The sequence below is a fragment of the Lolium perenne genome, chromosome 3, assembly GCF_019359855.2.
Source record: "Lolium perenne isolate Kyuss_39 chromosome 3, Kyuss_2.0, whole genome shotgun sequence".
Lineage (NCBI taxonomy): Eukaryota > Viridiplantae > Streptophyta > Magnoliopsida > Poales > Poaceae > Lolium > Lolium perenne.
Genome location: NC_067246.2, coordinates 116,483,962 through 116,498,526, shown reverse-complemented (window position 1 = coordinate 116,498,526; position 14,565 = coordinate 116,483,962). Strand labels below are relative to the sequence as shown.

Genomic DNA, 14,565 nt, shown 5'->3' with positions numbered 1-14,565 from the left:
AATGAAGTGTACCACCCGAAAGCCGATCCCGTGAGGGACTGTGCGAAGAACCTCACGCGTAGTGGATCCGACGCTGAGGCCGTTCCTAGCTGTGCCAAATATCGGCTCACATGCTCGATGGAGCTGGAACCATATGATCCACTGAACTTGGAGAAGTCAGGGAGCCGATACTTGGGTGGTAGCGGGACCAACTCGTATTCATCGGGGTACGGCTTGGAATAGCCGATTGTCTTCCTCTTCGGCACCATGCCGAACTGGTCCCTCAGGATCGTACTGATCTGATCCACAGTGCTGGCTGCAGGAGTCGAACTCTGAAGATTCGCCGGGGTGGCGTACTTAGCCAGCCATGCTTGCTTTTCCAGCTCTGAGCCAACTGTAGGAGCTGAGCTCTGGAGGTTCGTCGGGGTGGCATATTTAGCTAGCCACGTCCGCTTCTCAAGATCTGTCGCTGACGTTCCTCCTACTTTCCCAGAAGTCCCTGCTGTTGCGGCCTGGTTTGTGAGTGCCCAGTTACCGCAGTCTGGCATGTATGTGCACATGTACCCATGAGGGATCTCCTTAGGCGCCTCATGCAAGAACTGGCAGTCACTAGGGTCACCACCGATCTTGTAGATGACGAATGCCGGTGAATTCGGCACTTCTGGTGCTGCCAATGCAAATGGCAGCGGTGGACGGGACTGGAGTGGCATCTCTCCTTGGTGTGTCCCGAGAGCTGGTCCTGACGGAGGGTACTGGTGCCTCATGATCTCGTGGATCACCCGAAGAGCGACACGCTCCAAAGTGTTCACCAGGTTCTCAGAGTGGCGGTGCAGCGAGTGAGCCACCATGTAGTTAATCTCCTGACGCAGGGACCTGGTGCGTTCTTCTGACGGGGCAGACAGGTCTATTCCATCGAGCGCACCATCAGGCGAGAACCCTTTCCACCTGATGCCATGGGAACGGGTTCTGTGAAAAGAGCCGATGAGGTCGGCCTCGAGGATAGCTTTGACCTCGTCATACTTCTTCTTGAGCTCGTCGGTCAGATCCTCGTACGTGACTGGGGTGCCGTCCGCCATCTTAGATGTAGATGGCGAGGTGGTTGATGTCGAAGATTTCCCACCGGGCGTGCCAGAATGTGTTGCGGTCAGAAACCCACCGGCGAGCAGCGACGGGCAACACAGTAGAGCCGGGAACAACTTAGGGCTGCGGCTGGCCCTGGTCCCTCCGAGTGACGGCCCGCAAAGCCTCTGGCGCGCATGTCCGATGCTGGTGCAAGGGCGTGCCACCTGACCTATACCTGGTCAGGAAGGTGATGGAGATGTCTCGCTTAGTTTCCTGCATGGCATACACGTAAACATTAAATACGAGCCTCGATCGGCTCTCAGGTTATCCTGTGAATTGGCTCAAGGAGCCGATCCACCCATGATTCGTACGAGGTGCACGAATATATGGTGGTCCTGCTTGATCAAGATAAAGCTAAAGCGATCTATGATGATTTAGGGTTTTCACCGCATAATCGGATCATCCTACTCACGATTGGGCCTCGCGGTCACGTACGGTGATCGTAAGCCGATCCTAGACAAGGCCTAAAAACCAACACGAGGTTGATCCCCGGAACATCCTGTCTAGGGCTAGCAAACTACACCCTACGCGTCGCTGGATCCTCCAACCCTTTGTAAGGCCTAACTATTGCAGATATCAAACTAATCCTTGAAGAACAAGGAGCAACCGTAACGGATCGGATCTACTAAATAATGATCAAGCGGGGTGCCGCCCCTACACCTAAGATAGGTGTAAGGGCGGCTAGATGTGTAAGGGTTGCACTACGACAGCATATGATACGAAGAACAATGCTAACCCTAACACATCTAAGATAACTACGTTGCTCGCCATCAAAAAGGCTTCAGTACGAGCAACGCATGAACAACGAGATAAGCTTGTGCTGCCTAGATCGCAAGATGCGATCTAGGCAGCATGATGCTTACCGGAAGAAACCCTCGAGACGAAGGAGTTGGCGATGCGCCGAGATTGATTTGTGGTGAACGTTGGTTGTTGTTTATTTCATAAACCCTAGATACATATTTATAGTCCAGGGGACTTTCTAATTTAGGCGTGCACCTAACCGTGCACGGGTAAAACTCTATCTTTTAATCTAAGATGCGATCTACTATATTACAGATACAAGGGCAATCTAACCCGAACTCTTCGTGCAAGGCCGCTTCAGAGATCTTCCACATGTAATCTTCCAAGCCCATCTCCCTTACGGCCCATCTCCTGATTTGGCCAAAATCTGGTGATAACACCGCCACAGTAGGGCGGCGTGGCCTATAGGGGGCCCGCGCGGCCCTACTGTGTGGGGCCCCCGTGACGCCTCTTGACCTGCCCTTCCGCCTACTTAAAGCCTTTGTCGTGAAACCCCCAGTACTGAGAGCCACGATACGGAAAACCTTCCAGAGACGCCGCCGCCGCCAATCCCATCTCGGGGGATTCAGGAGATCGCCTCCGGCACCCTGCCGAAGAGGGGAATCATCTCCCGGAGGACTCTTCACCGCAATGGTCGCCTCCGGAGTGATGTGTGAGTAGTTCACCCCTGGACTATGGGTCCATAGCAGTAGCTAGATGGTCATCTTCTCCTAATTGTGCTTCATTGTTGGATCTTGTGAGCTGCCTAACATGATCAAGATCATCTATCTGTAATGCTATATGTTGTGTTTGTTGGGATCCGATGAATAGAGAATACTATGCTATGTTGATTATCAATCTATTACCTATGTGTTGTTTATGATCTTGCATGCTCTCCATTACTAGTAGAGGCTCTGGCCAAGTTTTTTGCTTGTAACTCCAAGAGGGAGTATTTATGCTCGATAGTGGGTTCATGCCTCCATTAAATCTGGGACAGTGACAGAAAGTTCAAAGGTTGTGGATGTGCTGTTGCCACTAGGGATAAAACATCGATGCTATGTCTAAGGATGTAGTTGTTGATTACATTACGCACCATACTTAATGCAATTGTCTGTTGTTTGCAACTTAATACTGGAAGGGGTTCGGATGATAACCTGAAGGTGGACTTTTTAGGCATAGATGCATGCTGGATAGCGGTCTATGTACTTTGTCGTAATGCCCAATTAAATCTCACACTACTCATCATAACATGTATGTGCATGGTCATGCCCTCTTTATTTGTCAATTGCCCAACTGTAATTTGTTCACCCAACATGCTTATTCTTATGGGAGAGACACCACTAGTGAACTGTGGACCCTGGTCCATTCTTTTAATCGAATACAATCTACTGCAATACTTGTTCTACTGTTTTCTGCAAACAATCACCATCCACACTATACATCTAATCCTTTGTTACAGCAAGCCGGTGAGATTGACAACCTCACTTTCACGTTGGGGCAAAGTAATTTGGTTGTGTTGTGCAGGTTCCACGTTGGCGCCGGAATCCCTGGTGTTGCACCGCACTACACTCCGCCGCCATCAACCTTCAACGTGCTTCTTGGCTCCTACTAGTTCGATAAACCTTGGTTTCTTACTGAGGGAAAACTTGCTGCTGTACACATCACACCTTCCTCCTGGGGTTCCCAACGGACGCGTGTTGTACGCGTATCACAGTCCTATGATGATCCAGAGACGGCATCGAGGATCGAACGGGAGGCTAGAGGTCATTGTGCAGATGTTGAGTACGAAGATTACTATCCAACAGCTCAAGTCGTAAACAAGTATAGATACGGATATGATCTCGTGAAACCTGGCAAGCTCGCGCGTCTAGGGACTCAGATGCGAAGGTTGCATGAATGGTACCTAAAAGCCTGTCGAAGAGGTGATCTCTACCTCATGGTGCATCTTAGAGATGAGCATTACTTCCGCGGGCGGGAGGAGATAAACCTTGAGTTAGAAGAAGTGTTTCAGTTATTCAATCAAGACGCCCTCAACAAATCTGTCATCACTTGCTACTGCCTGTAAGTGATTTATTTATGTAATTAAGTCTATAGCTCAGCTCATTCATTTGCACTAATAATTATCCTCCCTATATTCTTTGTGTACGCTATATATTAATTATGCGGAATGAAGAAGCTCGAATGCAAAAGAGGCAAGCTCCACGACATGGGGTTCATTGACCCAAACACAGTTCATGAAGTTACGGTTCGACAGTACGCCAAGAACACAGAGGACAACATGCTAAGGTTTTTAGTGAAGCAAGCAAACAAAGCGGATATATTCTTTCCCTACAACTTCAAGTGAGTGTTATAACATACATTATGCTTGTGCGGCTTCCACTTTTATTCTCGTAATCATTGAGCTATGTTTTTGTGAAACTTCCACTTTATTCTCCTAATCATTGAACTTAACAAAGGAGTTGTACTAGTCATGGACTCGAAACGTAAAGAACATGCGGAATGGGCGGACGTGGCTGCCATCCTCCAGAGGTAATTTCAATCAATTTCGTATCGGCATCTTCATCTGTTCTAATTCGACGATATCATCAACTAATCAATAACTCATTTACTCATTTTTTCTTTACCGGGCAGAGCTTGGAGACGTTTCATCACTACTGTTCCGGGTAAATGGAAATCAGGGCTTACATTTAGGGATTACTGACGCAGCCCGACCTTCGGTCTCCACCGCATCATGTGCGTCGACATGTCACGCAAAGGTGAATCTTCTCCTTTATGCGTGCCTACAATTACCTATGTGGAATGGTATGCTACTTCATCCTCCGTCACATGACCATGATAGGAATACATCGCCAAGTACGGAGGAAGTGGAAGACGCCATGGATGCTCGAGGACTCAAAGCCGAGGTCATGGAAACATGGAAGAAGCTCCAGGCGCAGCTACACCGAAGTCTCTGGCCTCGCCGACTCACATCAGAGTCTCTGGCCCATGAAGATCAAGATCGGAGTCTCCGGCCTACATACACGATATTCTCCGGACTAATGAGGCGCCTACCACAAGTTAATTCGGGCCAAGTCCCATGTTCCCCCTTGTATTCCTAAACTACCCCTCCTTATGGGCTTCCTATATATAGGCTCCCACCTCCCCCTTCATTAGGTTAGGTCATAACTTGAGTGAAACTTGGCTTATGCCTCCACCATCCCTATGGGATTAGGGAAACCCCCTACTCTCTTAGCCACAAATCTATGAGTTGTATCAGGGCACTCCTTATATGATTTATCTTTCACACTTGTTATTCTACCGCGGTCTCTCACACGTGTGACTCCATAGATCGTATACCGGTCTTTCTCTCGGGGATTCTACCTCGTGTCTCTCCCTTGAGAGGTTCTATCGGGATAGTGGTTCGGGCTACCGGGAGTAAACCGGAATCGTATTGGGTTGTGTTGCATGCGTTCGCCGTGTTCTTCGTCGTGTTCTTCATGTTCATCCCTCACCCCCTCTTGTTCTTGGTCAATTCGTGAGATCGGGAAACCCACATTGCCTTAGGCCTCCATCAATTACCCTATAAGTAGTACTATATATATAGCTATGTCTGTGAATCTCTTTGATATATTTTCTTTCAATATGATGCTTGATTATTAGTTCGATCGAACTATTTTTTCGTAAAGTGTATGAGGCAGGAACCCGGGAATAACTTATGTGGATACTACGTCTGCAACTTCATTCATGACATGGCCTATCAATGGGATGCGGAGGATGCTATACACCACACTCGTGTACGTGAACAATATTTCACAATTAATCTTAGTACCATCAACTATATTGAGTTCCATTCATATATATATTAATCTCCTTTTTAAAATATAGATGATACGCCTGCGGGACACTCTCATAACGGAGGATCGCATACGAGCAGTTCAAGAGGAACTCGCGGGATTCTTTCTTAATGAGGCCATTGCCCCAATGGGAGAGTACTATCGGAAGTTTGTAGATCTTGATCGACATATTCGTCCTCGTTAGGCATATGAGATAGATTTAGTAACGAGGTCCGACTTTATATTGTAAATATGCATGCATTACGTGTACTGTTGATGATGTATATATATTCATGACGATGTTTTGTGGTTTCTTGAATGATATGTATGCATTGCTGAAACTCTGCCGCGGCAGAGAAAAGCTGCTCCACCCAAAACCTGTGCCGCGGCAGAGAAACGTCAATTTTCTATCGTGGTAGAGAACCTCTAGGCCCGGTTCGTACCACAAACCGGGACCAAAGGCCCTCCACCTCGAGCGCCCTGGCCGCATGATACGTCTCCGACGTATCGATAATTTCTTATGTTCCATGCCACATTATTGATGTTATCTACATGTTTTATGCACACTTTATGTCATATTAGTGCATTTTCTGGAACTAACCTATTAACAAGATGCCGAAGTGCCAGTTCCTATTTTCTGCTGTTTTTGGTTTCAGAAATCCTAGTAACGAAATATTCTCGGAATCGGACGAAATCAACGCCCAAGTTCCTATTTTCACCGGAAGCATCCAGAACACCCGGGAAGGACCAGAGGGGGGGGGGGCACTGGGCCCCCAGACCATAGGCCGGCGCGGCCCAGGCCCTGGCCGCGCCGCCCTATGGTGTCGTCGCCCCTTCGACCCTCCTGCGCCGCCTCTTCGCCTATATAAAGCCCCTGGATCGAAAACCCTGATACGTTCGACGAAAACCACAGAAACCTTCCAGAGCCGCCGCCATCGCGAGGCCAAGATCTGGGGGACAGGAGTCTCTGTTCCGGCACGCCGCCGGAGCGGGGAAGTGCCCCCGGAAGGCTTCTCCATCGACACCGCTGCCATCTCCACCGCCATCTTCATCACCGCTGTTGCTCCCATGAGGAGGGAGTAGTTCTCCATCGAGGCTCGGGGCTGTACCGGTAGCTATGTGGTTCATCTCTCCCATGTACCTCAATAAAATAATCTCATGAGCTGCTTTACATGATTGAGATTCATATGAGTTTGTATCACAATTTATCTATGTGCTACTCTAGCAATGTTATTAAAGTAGTTTTAGTCCTCCTGCACGTGTGTAAAGGTGACAGTGTGTGCACCGTGTTAGTACTTGGTTTATGCTATGATCATGATCTCTTGAAGATTGCGAAGTTAACTATTGCTATGATAATATTGACGTGATCTATTCCTCCTACATATGCATGAAGGTGACAGTGTGCATGCTATGTTAGTACTTGGTTTAGTCTGTTGATCTATCTTACACTACAAGGTTACTAAAATATGAACAGTAATTGTGGAGCTTGTTAACTCCGGCATTGAGGGTTCGTGTAATCCTACGCAATGTGTTCATCATCCAACAAGAGTGTAGAGTATGCATTTATCTATTCTGTTATGTGATCAATGTTGAGAGTGTCCACTAGTGAAAGTGTAATCCCTAGGCCTTGCTCCTAAATACTGCTATCGCTACTTGTTTACTACTGCTGCGTTACTACTGCTGTGTTACTACTGCTTGTTTACTGTTTTACTGTGTTACTACTGCTGCAATACTACCACCATCAACTACACGCTAGTAAGCTATTTTCTGGCACCGTTGCTACTGCTCATACTTATTTATACCACCTGTATTTCACTATCTCTTCGCCGAACTAGTGCACCTATTAGGTGTGTTGGGGACACAAGAGACTTCTTGCTTTGTTGTTGCAGGGTTGCATGAGAGGGATATCTTTGACCTCTTCCTCCCTGAGTTCGATAAACCTTGGGTGATCCACTTAAGGGAAAACTTGCTGCTGTTCTACAAACCTCTGCTCTTGGAGGCCCAACACTGTCTACAGGAAAGGAGGGGGAAGTAGACATCAAGCTATTCTCTGGCGCCGTTGCCGGGGAGGAAAGGTGAAAGGTACTCACACTCCGGACCTCGGCTACCAAGCTATTTTCCGCCGTTGTAAGTACTCAAAGCTATTTCCTTTAGATCCTGCAATTGCAACTTTTTGTTTCTTGTTTACACTAGTTTGGCATAATGGACAAGAATGATCTTCTTATTCTATTTCCTGATTTAAAACATGGATTGTTTGATGCGAAAATTAAAAAACCTATGGAATCTTATTTGCATGCTGGTAGTAATATTAGTATGAACGCTTTGAACACCATTGTTGATAATAATATAGAAAGTTCTAAGCTTGGGGAAGCTAGTTTGCATGATATTTTTAGTCCCCCAAGCATTGAGGAGAAAATTTACTTTGATGATACTTTGCCTCCTATTTATGATGATTATAATGATAGTAGTCTTTTGTTACCACCTGTTATGGAGGATGAATTTGATTATGAATACAATATGCCTCCTATATTTGATGATAAGAATAATAATGATAGCTACTTTGTTGAATTTGCTCCCACTACAACTAATAAAATTGATTATGCTTATGTGGAGAGTAATAATTTTATGCATGAGACTCATGATAAGAATGCTTTATGTGATAGTTATATTGTTGAGTTTTCTCATGTTGCTACTGAAAGTCATTATGAGAGAGGAAAATATGGTTGTAGAAATTTTCATGTTACTAAAATGCCTCTCTATGTGCTGAAATTTTTGAAGCTACACTTGTTTTATCTTCCTATGCTTGTTACTTTGCTCTTCATGAACTTGTTTCTTTACAAGATTCCTTTGCATAGGAAGAATGTTAGACTTAAATGTGTTTTGAATTTTCCTCTTGATGCTCTCTTTTGCTTCGACTACTATTTCTTGCGAGTGCATCATTAAAACTGCTGAGCCCATCTTAATGGCTATAAAGAAAGAACTTCTTGGGAGATAACCCATGTGTTATTTTGCTACAATACTTTGTGTTTTGGAAGTTTTTTACTACTGTAGCAACCTCTCCTTATCTTAGTTTTGTGTTTTGTTGTGCCAAGTAAAGTCTTTGATAGCAAGGTTGATACTAGATTTGGATTACTGCGCAGTTTCAGATTTCTTTGCTGTCACGAATTCCGACCTGCCTCCCTGTAGGTAGCTCAGAAAAATATGCCAATTTATGTGCGTGATCCTCAGATATGTACGCAACTTTCATTCAATTTGGGCATTTTCATTTGAGCAAGTATGGTGCCATTTTAAAATTCGTCTTTACGGACTGTTCTGTTTTGACAGATTCTGCCTTTTATTTCGCATTGCTTCTTTCGCTGTGTTGGGTGGATTTCTTTGTTCCATTACCTTCCAGTAGCATTGAGCAATGTCCAGAAGTGTTAAGAATGATTGTGTCACCTCTGAACATGTGAGTTTTTGATTATGTACTAACCCTCTAATGAGTTGTTTCGAGTTTGGTGTGGAGGAAGTTTTCAAGGATCAAGAGAGGAGTATGATGCAACATGAACAAGGAGAGTGAAAGCTCTAAGCTTGGGGATGCCCCGGTGGTTCACCCCTGCATATATCAAGAAGACTCAAGCATCTAAGCTTGGGGATGCCCAAGGCATCCCCTTCTTCATCGACAAATTATCAGGTTCCTTCTCTTGAAACTATATTTTTATTCGGTCACATCTTGTGTGCTTTACTTGGAGCGTCTGTATGCTTTTATTTTTGTTTGTGTTTGAATAAATTAGATTACATCATGCTTGTGTGGGAGAGAGACACGCTCCGCTGTTGCATATGAACACATGTGTTCTTAGCTTTTAGTATTCATGGCGAAGTTTTCTTCTTCGTTAAATTGTTATATGGTTGGAATTGGAAAATGATACATGTAGTAATTGCTATAAATGTCTTGGGTAATGTGATACTTGGCAATTGTTGTGCTCATGTTTAAGCTCTTGCATCATATACTTTGCACCCATTAATGAAGAAATACATAGAGCATGCTAAAATTTGGTTTGCATAATTGGTCTCTCTAAGGTCTAGATAATTTCTAGTATTGAGTTTGAACAACAAGGAAGACGGTGTAGAGTCTTATAATGTTTACAATATGTCTTTTATGTGAGTTTTGCTGCACCGGTTCATCCTTGTGTTTGTTTCAAATAACCTTGCTAGCCTAAACCTTGTATCGAGAGGGAATACTTCTCATGCATCCAAAATACTTGAGCCAACCACTATGCCATTTGTGTCCACCATACCTACCTACTACATGGTATTTCTCCGCCATTCCAAAGTAAATTGCTTGAGTGCTACCTTTAAACAATTCAAAATTTATCACCTCTGATTTGTGTCAATGTTTTATAGCTCATGAGGAAGTATCTGGTGTTTATCTTTCAATCTTGTTGGGCAACTTTCACCAATGGACTAGTGGCTTCATCCGCTTATTTAATAATTTTGCAAAAAAAGCTGGCAATGGGATTCCCAGTCCCAAATTAATTAACAAAAATAGACACTCCTCCATGGTATGTGATTGTTGGATGGCACCCGAAGGATTCGGTTAGCCATGGCTTGTGTAAGCAAAGGTTGGGAGGAGTGTCATCATAATAAAACTAAAATAAAAAGGCACTCCTTCATGGTATGAGATTGTTGGCAGGCACCCGAGGATTCGGTTAGCCATGGTTTGTGAAAGAAAGGTTGGAAGGAGTGCCACCCAAAAATAAAAATAATTCATGGGAGCCGCTCTTTGAAGGTTTGTCTGGCAAGGGGGTTAGAGTGCCCATTACCATTCGTTGACAACAACATACACCTCTCAAAACCTTACTTTTATGCTCTCTATATGTTTTCAAAAACCAAAGCTCTAGCACAAATATAGCAATCGATGCTTTTCCTCTATGGAGGACCATTCTTTTACTTTCAATGTTGAGTCAGTTCACCTATTTCTCTCCACCTCAAGAAGCAAACACTTGTGTGAACTGTGCATTGATTCCTACATACTTGCATATTGCACTTATTATATTACTCTATGTTGACAATATCCATGAGATATACATGTTACAAGTTGAAAGCAACCGCTGAAACTTAATCTTCCATTGTATTGCTTCAATGCCTTTACTTTGAATTATTGCTTTATGAGTTAACTCTTATGCAAGACTTATTGATGCTTGTCTTTAAGTACTATTCATGAAAAGTCTTTGCTTTATGATTCAGTTGTTTACTCATGTCATTACCATTGTCTTGGATTGCTGCATTCACTACATATGCTTTACAAATAGTATGATCAAGGTTATGATGGCATGTCACTCCAGAAATTATCTTTGTTATCGTTTTACCTGCTCGGGACGAGCAGAACTAAGCTTGGGGATGCTGATACGTCTCCGACGTATCGATAATTTCTTATGTTCCATGCCACATTATTGATGTTATCTACATGTTTTATGCACACTTTATGTCATATTAGTGCATTTTCTGGAACTAACCTATTAACAAGATGCCGAAGTGCCAGTTCCTGTTTTCTGCTGTTTTTGGTTTCATAAATCCTAGTAACGAAATATTCTCGGAATCGGACGAAATCAACGCCCAAGTTCCTATTTTCACCGGAAGCATCCAGAACACCCGGGAAGGACCAGAGGGGGGGCACTGGGCCCCCAGACCATAGGCCGGCGCGGCCCAGGCCCTGGCCGCGCCGCCCTATGGTGTCGTCGCCCCTTCGACCCTCCTGCGCCGCCTCTTCGCCTATATAAAGCCCCTGGATCGAAAACCCTGATACGTTCGACGAAAACCACAGAAACCGTCCAGAGCCGCCGCCATCGCGAGGCCAAGATCTGGGGAACAGGAGTCTCTGTTCCGGCACACCGCCGGAGCGGGGAAGTGCCCCCGGAAGGCTTCTCCATCGACACCGCTGCCATCTCCACCGCCATCTTCATCACCGCTGCTGCTCCCATGAGGAGGGAGTAGTTCTCCATTGAGGCTCGGGGCTGTACCGGTAGCTATGTGGTTCATCTCTCCCATGTACCTCAATAAAATAATCTCATGAGCTGCTTTACATGATTGAGATTCATATGAGTTTGTATCACAATTTATCTATGTGCTACTCTAGCAATGTTATTAAAGTAGTTTTATTCCTCCTGCACGTGTGTAAAGGTGACAGTGTGTGCACCGTGTTAGTACTTGGTTTATGCTATGATCATGATCTGTTGTAGATTGCGAAGTTAACTATTGCTATGATAATATTGATGTGATCTATTCCTCCTACATATCCATGAAGGTGACAGTGTGCATGCTATGTTAGTACTTGGTTTAGTCTGTTGATCTATCTTACACTACAAGGTTACTAAAATATGAACAGTAATTGTGGAGCTTGTTAACTCCGGCATTGAGGGTTCGTGTAATCCTACGCAATGTGTTCATCATCCAACAAGAGTGTAGAGTATGCATTTATCTATTCTGTTATGTGATCAATGTTGAGAGTGTCCACTAGTGAAAGTGTAATCCCTAGGCCTTGCTCCTAAATACTGCTATCGCTACTTGTTTACTACTGCTGCGTTACTACTGCTGCGTTACTACTGCTTGTTTACTGTTTTACTGTGTTACTACTGCTGCAATACTACCACCATCAACTACACGCTACTAAGCTATTTTCTGGCACCGTTGCTACTGCTCATACTTATTTATACCACCTGTATTTCACTATCTCTTCGCCGAACTAGTGCACCTATTAGGTGTGTTGGGGACACAAGAGACTTCTTGCTTTGTTGTTGCAGGGTTGCATGAGAGGGATATCTTTGACCTCTTCCTCCCTGAGTTCGATAAACCTTGGGTGATCCACTTAAGGGAAAACTTGCTGCTGTTCTACAAACCTCTGCTCTTGGAGGCCCAACACTATCTACAGGAAAGGAGGGGGAAGTAGACATCACCGCACCAAGTGGCGCTGCCTTTGGACCCGGTGCATCTTTGAACCAGGACTAAAGGGGGGACCCTTTGGTCCCGCCTTATTGGTCCCGGTTTGCAAACCAGGACTGAAGGCCCAAACAAACCGGGCCTATTGCCCCGTTTTCCACTAGTGATAATATAAATGCTTGCTGTTTTATACTATTACAGTGATATATAATGTTGCTTGGTGGCTGTTTATCTGATGGAAATGCTAATTTAAATGCATGCTTGCTTGCTGTTGTGTAATAAAATATATGCAAATGTTGCTTGATGGCTGTTGTATAATATTTTAGTGATATATAATGTTGCTTGTTTGTTGTTTATTTGCTGCAAATGCTAAAGGAAGAGGAGATTCATGATGGTGAGGAAGATAGCCAAGAAATTGAGGAGGAAGAAAATGAATATATATATGCTCCCGATGAGAATGATGAAGATGACAACTCTTACGACCATGATGATGACATGTCCGAGGATGATGGCCTAGATCTTGAACACAAAGGAAATATTGATATTAGTTCCGGAGAAGATGAAGCAAGAGTCAAGGGAAAGAAAAAAAAGGAAGAAGGAACAAAGCACTCCGAGAATTCAATGGCTTGGAAATATTTTGAGAAGGTGTGGATTGTTGATGAAGAGAACCCATAAGGACCTAAGTTGTTGAAGGCAAGGTGCCTCCATTGCGCTAAGGAATATGCCTATACTCAAGGTGGAAACACCTCAACCATTAATAGGCATTGGAAAGGGAAATGCAAGCAGCTCAACACAAAGATTGCTAGCCAAATGATCCAAAGCCGTCTTGGTTTCAAGCCCGTCGATGGCGATACAAATATTCCCGAATCAGCAACTCTTGGACATGTTGGGTTTGATCAAGCTATTGTCAAGGAGCTCATTGCTAAAATGATAATGGTCCATGAGTACTCATTTAGGATGGTCGAGCATGAGTGGTTCAACATTGTTTTGAAGTACTTGAATCCACTCTATACATACATGGGAAGAAAGGCAATACGAGCCGAGTGCATGAGGGTCTACCAGAAAGAAAAGAAGAGGCTGAAAGTAGCACTCCAGGAGGTGGACTACATTAGTCTCACTACATATCTGTGGACTAGCAATCAGACCATTTCCTATATGTGTGTGGTGGCGCACTATATAGATACCGATTGGAAGATGCAGACATGGAGTTGGATCCACCTCACTCTAGACATGTGATTGCGGATAATGTTTGGGATTGTGTGACTGATTGGAAAATAGAGAACAAGGTTATTTCCATCACACTAGACAATGCTTCAAACAATGATGTTGATGTCAAAGATTTGAAGGCAAAGTTCATTTTTCGGCGTTGCAAACAATTTGAGGAGGTCTATTTCCATGTCCGGTGTTGTGCACACATTGTCAACTTGGTGGTGCAAGATGGGACAACATGTATGTCTAGTTTGATCTTGTATTTGCGGGTGACAATGAAGTACTTCAAGAAGTCAACTAGTTGCTTGCACAAGTTTGTTTATATTTGTAGAGGTTTAGCTCTCACTATCGTTTCTCATTTGACCCTTGATGTTTGCACAAGGTGGAGTTCAACCTACAAGATAATAGCTACTGGTTGTCCATAGAGAGAGGCATTGAAAGATTATGCCAAGTCAGATCTGAACTACAAGTGGGAGCCTACAAGTGATGAATGGAAGATGTATGAGCTTATTGTCAACACCCGGATTTTTAAGTCCAGATGCCTATTATATCATACATAGCAATCCCAGGAAGATTGTTTTTGCGAGACATAATAGTTTAAGTAGCATAGAGTCATCATTTATTACAACACATACTTGTCTTACAACATTAGATCACATGATCCAATATTACACAAATAGATTGTTCAACAACACAATAAGTAGCGGAAGCGAAGTAGTAGTGGACTATCTATTCCACAGGCAACGCT

The 14,565-nt window shown here is 44.2% G+C and overlaps 1 pseudogene; it reads left to right on the top strand.

The window, feature by feature from the left end:
* The first annotated feature begins 12,974 nt into the window (after positions 1-12,974).
* On the top strand, positions 12,975-14,335 carry LOC139837971 (zinc finger BED domain-containing protein RICESLEEPER 1-like; annotated as a pseudogene).
* The last annotated feature ends 230 nt before the right edge of the window (positions 14,336-14,565 follow it).